This window comes from Fukomys damarensis, unplaced genomic scaffold (assembly GCF_012274545.1).
Source record: "Fukomys damarensis isolate Sample0158 unplaced genomic scaffold, DMR_v1.0_HiC HiC_scaffold_20, whole genome shotgun sequence".
Classification (NCBI taxonomy): Eukaryota; Metazoa; Chordata; class Mammalia; order Rodentia; family Bathyergidae; genus Fukomys; species Fukomys damarensis.
This window is the reverse complement of record NW_022900932.1, coordinates 3,856,631-3,868,209: the sequence shown is the minus strand read 5'-3', so window position 1 is coordinate 3,868,209 and position 11,579 is coordinate 3,856,631. Positions and strand designations below refer to the sequence as shown.

The following is an 11,579-nucleotide window of genomic DNA, read 5'->3' as shown; positions in this document are numbered from 1 at the left end:
TTTTTTTTTTTTTTTTTTTTTTTTTTTTTGGTATCGGGGATTGAACTTGGCCTCTTGTGCTTGGGCGGTGGAACCACTGAGCCAAATCCCTGGCCGCTTTTTTTGTTTTTTTAAGTAAGTCTTAGAATAAGTTTCCATGTGGAGATACAGGGAGTAATCTCATTTAGCATTCCATTTATTTTTGGTTTCTATTAAGAAACATGTTTATCTTTTTTTTTTTTTCCTTAAGATAATGTCTTGCTATATTGCCCAGACTGGTCCTGGACCATGTGATCCTCCTACATCCCAAGTAGCTGGGACTACAGGCACAAGCCCCAGACCCAGTTAAATATGTACACATTTTTGCTGGGTGTGGTGGCACAAGCCTGTAATCCCAGCACTAGGGAGGCTGGGCAGGACAGCTGTGAGTTCGACGCCAGCCTGAGATGCATAGTGAGTTCCCAGCTAGCCTGAACTAGAGAGACCCTGTCTACAAACAAAGTACACATTTTAAAGATAAAAATAGAATCATTGAACATATTTTTGCCCAGTTAACATTTTACTAAGAATATTTCTCATAACATTAAATGTTCCACTATGGGTTGTTCCCAGCTTTTCAGTTAATTCAAAGCTAATCAGTAATCTTTTGGATAAATCAGTTTCTCTTCTCAGTGATTATTTTCTTAGGATAAATTCTTGGAAGTGTTATTATTGATACATATGTTTTAAAGATTTTGAATTCAGAAGCGGGGCATGGTGGTGCACACCTGTAATCCAGCACTCAGGAGGCCCAGGAAGGATGCTTACTGTAAGTTCTTGGCCAACCTGAACTGCACAGTGACTCTATCTCAAAAAAAAAAAAAAAAAAATCTGAATTCAAATTCTCAAAATTTTGTCTAGAAAGATTTAACCAGTCTTAACTCTCATTTATAAAAGTGTTTGTTATCCTAAACACTGCTTTTCATCTTTGGAATATAGCAATGGAGGTTAAAAAAAAATCCTTATTCCCTAAGGAGTTTTATTTTAGTAGGGAGGAGACTAACAGACATAGAATAGTGCATGATAGGGTGGAAAAATAGAGAAAGATAGAGGGTTGAGATGTGGGGATAGGGTTGCATTTTAAATGCAGTTAACTTTAGATAGGATGTTGGAGGCCCCTCTGAGAAGGTAGCATTTGAACAGAGACTTTAAGGAAGTAGGACTCCTGTAGGAGGAACAGTGGGTGTGTTCTTGTCTTTGCTGAGTAGGGACCAGGTCTTTGCAGATTTGATGATCTGTAAAGTATCTTGTTTTTAATTAAATGTCAGGTGGCATGTTTGTATTTCTCATCTTTTTGACTTTTTAGGTTTCATATAATGAATTTATTTATTTTTGGTTACTGGGGATCGAACTCAGGTTCTTGTGCTTTCGAGGCAGGTGGTGGAACCACTGAGCTAAATCCCCGGCCCCATATAGTGAATTTTTGACAATGATTTTTTAAAAAATGTAGCTAATAAAGTACTTTGCTTTTTGCTTTTGAAATTTGAAGTGTCACCTGTCTCATCTTTTTAAAAATACATTTTAGGGCCAGGGACTTAGCTCAGTGGTTCCACTGCCTGCCTTGCAAGCGCAGGAACTCAAGTTTGATCCCTGATACCAAAAAATAAAAATACATTTTAAATTGTGAGTGGTTTCTTTAAATTTAAGTGTGTGCTTCAGTAAGTTTGTGTTAACAAATTTCATTTCCATTAGTGTTTTGACTACAGTGATGATAAGGCTTCTTGCTAAATTACTTGAAACTAGCAACTTGTTGAAGTGCTAATGTGAATGAGATGTAGGTGCTTAGGAATTCCCTTGTTAAAAGCAAAGCTGTGGTCACCTAGAATCAATTTAGATCTTATGGAACAATTGCAGCTTTAGGGTTTTCCCCCCTATCTTAGGTGGTCTTTTGCCTGTGCTCCTGAGGTCACCTGTACCATACAGCTTGTTTGAGGACTAAGTTCATTCTTTTTTTTTTTGGTACAGGGAATCAAACTCAGATCCTTGCGCATGCAAGGCAGGTGGTAGAACCACTGAGCTAAATCCCCCGCCCCGCTGTGTTCATTCTTAAATTGCCTAAAGTTTTAATTTTAATGACTCAATTACATTATTTTTAATATAATCGAATTCTAAGCAAGTAAGAAAATTCAAATGGCGGAGAGAGCTTTTAAGAACTTTTCTAGGTACAATGCAAATGATTTAGCTAGGGAGAAGTATAATCTTACAATTTTTTTCATTGAATTTAAGATGTTATTTTTGGAAGATGGCATTTTTTTGTTTTTTTTTTTTGTCTTTTGAGACACTATGTAGTTGAGACTGACCTGGAACTCACTACGTAGCTCAGGTTGGTCTCGAACTCACAGCGATCCTCTTGCCTCAGCCTCCCGAGTGCTGGGATTACAGGTGTGCGCTACCACGCCCAGCTAGTCTTTTAATCTATGGTTCTTTTCCTTGCTGGACTGCTTCATAGGTGCTATTGTATTGTTCTGTCAGGAAGAATCTACTCTTTAGTTTTATGTTTTTTTATGTGATTTTAGGGGCCATGGATAATTTTCTAGATCTGTTATTTAGGGTTCCAAAATGATAATATCCTATTCCTTAATTTACTAATTGTACTTGTGTAAAGAGAAACTTCATCTCTCTGGTTACCCAGGACAGTTTATATTTGGATTCCTAATTTCTCAAAATGACCAATAAAGGTTTGAATTATAAACTTTTCCAGAGTTCAATTCATTGAAATTGGGTTTTTTCAATAGACTTTTGTATAATGTAGTATATTTACCATAAAACTCAACCATCTAAAGAGTGCAGTTCACACCCACTGCCTCACAAAGTGCAAGGTCCTGAATTTGATCCCTGGTACAAAAAAAACCCACACATATAAAGTATGCAGTTCAGTGGTTTTTAGTGAACTGAAACAGTTATGCAACCAATGTCACCATAATCTAAGTTTAGAATGTTTCTCTCACCTCAGAAAGAAGCCTTGAACCTAATACATAGGATTCTCCATGTCTTCCCCTAACCCCGTGGTACTAGCTTCAACTGCAGCCATTATTCTTTCTTTCGCAGTGAATTTGCATGTGTGCTCTGGACATTTTATATAAATGATATTATGTAATGTGTGGTCTTTTGTGATTGGCTCCTTTCACCTGGCATAATGTTGTAGCATGGATAGCTGTTATTTTTACTGATTTTCCCTACTTTGTCCAATGGGAGTCCTGAGGGTTTTTTTGTTTTTTTTTTTTTTCTCAACCTGACAGTGCTTTTGCTATCTGACATGCTAATGTGTCCAGATTTATCTTGGACATTTTCTGCCCCAGACCCGAGAAGCCGTTTAGTGCGGCATTTGGAGATCACAGTCCATGCAGGTGCCTAGGGAGCATATTCCTACTGAGGTTTTCATTATTTGTAGGCCTTCTCTGTGATTAGAGGTAGGAAATAGTTTTGTTTTTTCTATTGAAATAAAACAGCGATTTCATATTGTACTTAAAACTTACAGCTGGACACAGTGGTGCACACCTGTCATCCCAGCTACAAGGGAGGCTGAGACAGGCGGATTGGAAATTTGAGGCCAGCCTGGGAAACCTAGAAGAACCTGTTTCAAAATAAATAAAAAGGCCTGGGGATGTAGCTGGGCGATAGAATACCTGTGGGTTGGATGCCCAGTACCACACACAGAGAGACGCAGAACAACAAGAACACCAACTTGTAGTATCTAGAACATGACGGCAAACCTGTTAGTGCTTTCAGTGATCACACGGCCGCCACCGGACCTAGAGGTGGTTCTCTGATTTTACATTTCCCTCTTCCTTTGTGGAAGGAAACCCCAGTTCTCAATACCATCACTGTGATTATTCTTTCTTCCGTAGTCTGCGCAACAGTCTCAGGACAGCAATGCCAGCACTGCTGCTATTAATAATATGGTCACTGAAGAACATTTAAAAGTTTATTATTGGGCTGGGGATTTGGCTTAGTGGTTCCACTGCCTGCCTCACAAGCCCAAGGACCTGAGTTCAATCCCTGGTACCCCCCCCAAAAAAAAGAGTTTGTATCGTCAGGATCTATTCTAATGGGGAAATAGAGTCAGATTACTGAGCTTTATGGTTACATAGATTTGTTCCTTGCTGTGTGATTAGGTTACCAGCAGGTTGCACAGATTCTTCATGTATTTTGCTTTCACTTTATATCATCTTTGGCTATTTTAAAGATTCCAGATCTTACAGAACTTTTGGGGTCATCTGTGTTGGTGGCTTAAATGTAATTTGTGATTGTGTTCCTTTTAGAATGTGTAGAATGGAAGATGGGGTCAGTGTTCCTACATCTTCAGAATTTTTTTTAGAGAAGCTAGAAATCTTTATTTTTATGTGATTCTTCAGATTACTCAGTGTTTACAACTTTATTTGTAAACAAAACTTTAGGGGCCAGATTTAGGGCCATATAGTAGTTTGTAATGTACTGTAAGACTTAGGGGGACTGTTGGGCGTCAAGCACCCTTTCCCCAAACTGATGGTAGTAAGTACAGTTGGGAAAGATCCCCTAGGTGTTCAGGTCTCTTACCCCAGGGTAAACTACACCCAAGCTTAGTGGCCATCTTCTGTGAGCTCTGAGGCCTTTAGTAGGAATTGGGGTTTTGTTTGCTGTTGGTGTTTTGTTTTGATTTTGCAGAATGTGATGGGACAAACTCGGTAACTGGTGCTCCGGCTTCTAGGTGGAGGGGTAATATGGGAATATGCTCTTAGGCTGTTGGTCGCGACACACAGTCCCGAGTCCCACCCTGCCCCAGTGCATTTGTTAGATGGACTTGGACCGTTTCCAATTTGATCTTGAGTTGTTTTATCTTTAGGGGGCAAGGTTCTGAGGCTATTAAAGCGCTGCCTTTGCTCAGTACTGGTCGGGTGCAGAGCCCTGGTGAAGCGAACCCTCGCTCATGTTTTCCGTACTCAGGTGTGTCCAGCCTGTGGCCCAGATTTTCCTGAATGAAAGGAATTAGCTTGGGTCACATATAAATAAAATATATAATATAGGTGGTGTATATAAGTAATAAAACTTCCTTTTTAAATATTTTTATTAAAACATTTAAAAAGAGGGCAGCGAGAGAGAGAGAGGCAGGGGAAGCCAGGGAAGGGCTGGGGATGTCGCTTCAGTGTCAAGACCATGGGTCCAATCCCTCATAATACGAGAAATTGAAACTTTTAAAAAGAGGGTGAGACTACAGGTTGGGCACACCCACTATGTGAATTTACATTTGACTTAGTGATTCTTAGCACCGTGTGTGTCAAACTGATAGTTATGATTTATCTATTTGTTGATACCTCACATACATAAAATATACATATATGTTACGTATTTGTGTCTGTCAGATCTAAGGTCAGAATGGGTTATGTGTACTTATTTGTGTGTAATCCTTTAAATTTTTATTTGTTACTTCTAAACCGTCACTTCATTTCCAGGATTTCAAAGTTGAGTAACTTAGACTACTTGAATATGTCTAAGAAGTTAAGTTCAGATAAAATTAGATTTGTAAAGGATTATGTCAGTTTGCCAAAGAAAGTATTTTTCAGAAAAAAATATATGGAAAAAGTAGTGGGAGAAATTTGGCATTTATTGAGTTTCATGTGTGTAGGTGCTAGAGCTAAAATAGTGTCTCGTTAAATCTTTGCCTCAAATATCCGTGTGGTACTTAGGAAGGGGTACGAAGAGGACTTGAGCACAGCCCTTCCTCTCAGGGGAAGCAAACATACAGTAGAATTTTCTTTAGTCTGTCGTAACAGAGTACCACAAACTGGGTGCTTCGCACAACGCAAATATATTGTTTCACAGTCCTGAAGTCTAGAAGTCTAAAATCGGGGAGTCGGCGGACTTGGCTCCTTCTGAGGACAGTGAGAGCGAATCTATTTTAGACTTTTTCACTGTAGATGGTCATCTCCCTGTGTCTCTTGACATCTTCCAGACTGTATTTCTCTCTACATTCACATCCCCCCTTCTTATGAGGACAGTAGTCAGTCACTAAGGACTGCTCATCCCAACAACCTCATTTTTGTGTGTTTACTTGGCCCCTGTATCCAAGTAAGGTCACATTGTGAGGTACTGGAGTTTGGGACACCAGCATTTTGTTGGGAGAGTCACAATTTAGCCCGTAACATAGCCCCTGAAGAGAGTTTTCTGCACTGGGAAATCCTACGCTCTTGCATTCCCCGGAGAGAAAGATTAAAGTTCACATGTAAATAATCTGAGGTCTCCAAGGTGCTTTTTCTAGCCAGCTTTTAGCTTACCTACCTTTTGAAGCCATAGCTAAATCATTTCTGTTTCCAGAACATCATCTTCAAATCAGCTCTTGAAGTTCAGCTTTATTTATGCAATCAAATTATTCTAAATCAACCTCTAAGACTGTTCACTTCCTTATTAAAATAGCATAAACACACCCGTCTCCTGGCCCAACTTAATTTTTCTCACCAGCCCTTCCCACAGCTTGATGTTGACCTGCATTTCCTGGAAAGTGAAATAGGACTTTGATGGAACTTGACCACTATTGCAGCCCCTTCCCCATCTGAAACTAAAAAACTGGGTAAAATCAGATGGATTAGGGCCTTTTTTTGGTCCCCTTGTGATATAATGACAATGCAATGAAGGCAGCAGTTCTCTTTGTTCACAGTTGCATTTCCATTGTAAGTGGAGCCTGGCATAACTGTACGGGCTCAGTAAAAATGAGTGAATGAATAAGTGCTTGTAAATTTGTGTTCATGCACTGCTTAAGCACTGGGTTGTCATATCGTCACAGCTTCCCTAGGTTTTTATTCCTGCCTTCGTTTTACCCAGAAGGCAGCTAAGGCACTGAGAGCTTTGTAAACTAGCAATTTATCCAGTTAGGGAACTCTTCTGTGAACTCTAGAGCTAGGATGACCTAGGTCTTCCTACTCCAAAGACCTTGGCTTTAACTACTCCCCTATCTACAGAGTCTCTTGCAACTTTGCTTTCCAGTCCAGCTGTTTTTCCAGACATTCTCACCAAGGGATCTTTCTAAAGTACTCCTCTTGAAGAGTCACTGATGGACTTGTCTTCACCTTAAATGCTGTGAGGCTTGGCATTTAAGGTCTTCATGGTCTAGTTCCATTGCAAGCCTAGTCAGGGGCAAAGCTACAGTAGACTTCAATTGATGAATGATGAGTAACATCTGACGACAACAGAGAAGCAAGTGTATCTGTCCCTGTTGTATGTAGGCCTTCATTTAGGAGAGCAAAGTCAAGTCCACCTTATGAAACTTACATTCTGGGGATGTGGGGAGGAAGGTAATAAAATCCCAGGCACCCAGGAAAAATGGCTGAGTTAGAGAGTGTCGGTGGCATGTGGCAAAAACCGCTGGTTTAAGGTCAGCCTGGGTCCCTGGAAAGGCTGCCCTTGACCATGGCCCAAGGTGGTGGGTGGGGCAGGGGTTCGGAGGGCATTGAGAAGTCAGATCCTGTAAGGCACTGTTTGGTCACCGTGGAGCCATCTGTTTTGGGTATTGTGGCTGTTTGATATTTGTGCTTGTGCTTTATTAGGATCGCCAGCCTTTAGTTTTTAAAGTGTGCAGGGGGGTGTGCTTTCCATAGAGACCTTGGCCACAGGAACATCGACAGTGCCATCTGGTGGTATTTCTCGTAAATGTAGGTGGTGAGCCTTCCAGAGAATACGCAGCTTCTGTAAGCTTCATGTTGCTGGCCCAGCCCTGAATGTGGGAGATGTGGGTGCCTGCTGCAGAACCTTCAAGACGAGTCTTGAGATTAAATTACAGCCTGTCCCTTAACACCCAGATCCTTCGTGTGTTCCCCTGAAATCACACATCCCGTAACCACAACAGCATTAAAAAGAGGAGGCAGAGCCTCCCTACGGTGTTGCCTGTCTAGGTGGCCGTGCTGCTCTGACAGATGCCTTTATAGAAAAGGGTATTTGGGGATTTTTTCCTGACACAGTGCCCAACTTGCGATCATACGTTGCATTGAATTTGTATGTTTCTAAATCCAGATCAGTTTCCGAGCCTGCTTTTGTCTTCCTGACATTGGTGGTTGTAAAGAACATAGATGATTTATAGAACGTCCCCCAGTTGGGTTCTGTGTTTCCTTATGAGTCAGGCTGTGCGTGTTGGTACCACTTAGGTCAGTTATATCTTTGATGTATTTGTCTCCTTACTGGGAGTGCTACCCTTGATCCCTTAGTGACGATGGCAACTCAGAGTAGTGATTTTGTAATTCTTACATGTTCCCACAGGTTAGGGTCAGCGTTCTGTTACTGGAGGGAACTTTCTCTTTTCCCCGTTAATTTGTTTCTCGTATTAGTCGTCATTCTGGTGTGACTGTATGGAACCCTAATGTATTCAGTGAGTTTTACTCGTTTGCACTCATTTTCATGCTCACGTTCTTTCAGTTTGTTCTTGAGAGGCCCTTCAAGCTGACTGCGTGCTCGTCCGCCCTCTATTTCCCTCCTTCCCTTTCTCCCTTCCTTGTTTGTTGGGGGATCTCACTGATTTGCACAGGCTGGCCTCAAACGCATGATCCTCTTGCCTCAACCTTGCACGTAGCTGAGATTGCAGCGTGAGCCGCTGCACTGGGCTCCAGTCTCTGAAAACTTGTGTATGATGTAGCACAAAAAGACAGTTCAGGATTGTCTTGTACTTTGCCCGCCTCAGCCCTGGGATCAGTCATCTCTCAAGGAGCCTTGATTCCTTTTAAAGGAGATTGGTAGTGAGAAACCAAGATTTTTGGCATGAATTTAGTTAAAATTTTATTTTGAGCCATATGGTGGTATAAAAAGAGGTTTTTGTGACATCATCTTTATTTTATTTTTTATTTTTTGGTACCAGGGATTGAACTTGGGTCCTTGCGCTTGCAAGGCAAGTGGCGGAACTGCTGAGCTAAATCCCCGGCCCACATCATCTTTATTTTATGAAAATCTTGGGTGGCAGAACCAGGCATAATTACTCCTGGGTCCATTTCTAGGTGTTGCTCTATGCTGAATGGATGACAGAAGCAATTGTAATTAATGTAGTGGAGCTCTGTATTTACATTTTTAAAGCAATCTTATTATAGGATATAATTAATAAGTAACTTAAAATAGTTGAGTGCATGAAGATACACACTGGTTTGGTCTTTGTCTGCTAATTAGTTTTCCCTAAAGTATAAATTCCACTAATATTCTGTTAAGAACAAAAGCAGATTTCAAATTTTAAGAAATATTAAAATATAAAAAAAAATGAAGAAAATTCTGAGAAGCTGAGTGTGGTGATCCATACCTGTAATCCCAATACTCAGTGAGCTGAGGCAGGAGAATCACTAAAAGTTCAAGGCTGTCCTGGGCTACATTGTGAGTTCAGGACCCACCTAAACTACATAGTCTCTGTCTCAGAAAACCTCCATCAATAAATAATAGTCTGAGGAAGTAATAAATTACCAGAGACTCAGGTTATAAAGTTATAATGATTAAAATTGAGTGGTACTTACCCTTAAATAGACAAAGTATTGAACAGAACAGAGAACCCAGAAAGAGAACCAAATACAAGGAAATTTAGTGCCATTAAGATTATGTTAAAAAAAAAAAAGATTATGTTTCAGATGAGTTGAGAACGAATGGATAGTTGGCTACTGCTGGCAGAACTGGGATCAAACAATAAAAATTACATTTCTTCCCACTTCTCAGTGAAATTAATTACCATGGATCAAAGATTTAAACAAAAAGGGTCGGGGATTTAGCTCAGTGGTTCTGCCACCTGCCTTGCAAGCGCAAGGACCCATTTGATCCCTTTTTAAACAAAAAGGGTCGGGGATTTAGCTCAGTGGTTCTGCCACCTGCCTTGCAAGCGCAAGGACCCAAGTTTGATCCCTGGACCCCCCCACAAAGAGTGAAAGCCTACTTCCTCCTATGATCAGTAGCTAGCTAGCTGGCTAGATTAGTATATTTTACCTCTTAAGATTAGTTTAAAATTATATAATTATGTAAGGCAAAAAAGAAAAAAACCTTAAAGCCAAAGCCAAAAGACTCTTCAATCCATGCTGGAAGTATGGTGATGATTTGGCGTATAGCTAGACTCCTTTGTTGGCACCTTTGGTTTTATGCTTCTCTTTTAGGAGATAGACTGTATATCACATTATACTGTGGTTCTAAGTGTCAGAGATATAAAAAAGGTAGACTCAAGTGCCTTCTTCATCCCTGCTACTCAGGTCCTGTTATCTTTTTTACCTTTGCCCACTCACCCATTGTTTAGTTTCCAGATATTCCTGTTTCTCTGCATAAACGAGCAGGTGCATTTTCCTTCAAGTCCTCTTCCTTCATGCAAGGAAGATAGCATACTGTAGATGATATTTTGTACTTTGCTTTTTCATTTTCACAGTATGTCCCATGACATATGTATATTTATCCTTTTTCTCTCTTCAATATACATAAAATAGTCTCACAATTAAACATCAGTATCAACACCAAATCTGAGTAGTTCAAGATTTTTTTTTTTTTTTTTTGGGGGGGGTACCAGGGATTGAACTTAGGACCTTGCACTTGTGAGGCAGGCAGCAGCGCCACTTCAGGATCTTTTTTGCGAGCTTTTGTTTATTTTCAAGATTTCTTAAATCACCTAAGAGTGCACAATCAGAACAGTGTCTAAAATTAATTGAATTATTTTTCCTCTTTTTTTATTAGTTTTTATTTTTTTGGTACCGGCGATTGAAGTTGGGTCCTTGTGCTTGTGAGGCAGGCAGCAGCACCACTGAGCTAAATCCCCAGCCCGTTTTTTCCAATAGTTGATCAGTATACAATTACATTTATTTTTTTCATTGATATTCAGTTTTAGAGATTAACTTTTCATGATTTTTCTTTAATTTTATTTAGTAATTAAAGTATACATGTGTTTCAAGAAATTTTCCTTATCCCCTTTGTCCTGCTCCCACCCATTGCTTACAGGCAACCACTTCATTAATTTCTGATTTGTCTACTTTTTGTAAAAATAAGTAGTGTGTATTATTTTTCTGTCTTTCTTACATTTAAGGTACCAAGCATGTATACATTGTTTTCCACAGTATTTTTTCCCCCAACAGTATTTCCTGAAATCACTCGATATTAGCTTGTAGAAATCTTTTTCATTCTGTTTTATGAATCTCCAGGTGTTTTTAAGTTCACATTTTACTTTAAAGAAACTGCAATTAGAAATTAGTTTTGATACGTATGTCATAGGTGTTAGTAATGCAAGAAAGGTGACTAGGAACATGAATCAGTACACCTATATGCAAAGAAGTGGCTTGTTTACTTATGTGTGGGTTATAATAAAAATTATAATAATTTTTAATCATTCTTTGCTTTAACTGTCTTTTTTTTAACCATCTTTTTTATTTAATACACTTACCAATGTGATCACTTTGAATTATAGGGCTTTTACCATCCTTTAAGGTTCTGTTTCTCCACCAGGTTGGCAAAGATCAGGACGTTAGTAATCCTTGATACTGAAAAGGAAGGTGTGTGTTCATAGAGTATAAATTGCTACAACACTTATGAAAGACAATTAGTATGTATCAAAAAATAAACTGCAAGTGCCCTTTGATCTGGCAGTTTGTCTTCAAGAATTT

The 11,579-nt window shown here is 39.6% G+C and overlaps 1 protein-coding gene across 1 annotated transcript in view; it reads left to right on the top strand.

The window, feature by feature from the left end:
* The window catches only part of Srpk1 (SRSF protein kinase 1), a 61,228-nt gene that overhangs the window by 5,752 nt on the left and 43,897 nt on the right, over window positions 1-11,579 (top strand). The gene's annotated exons all lie outside the window — the stretch shown is intronic.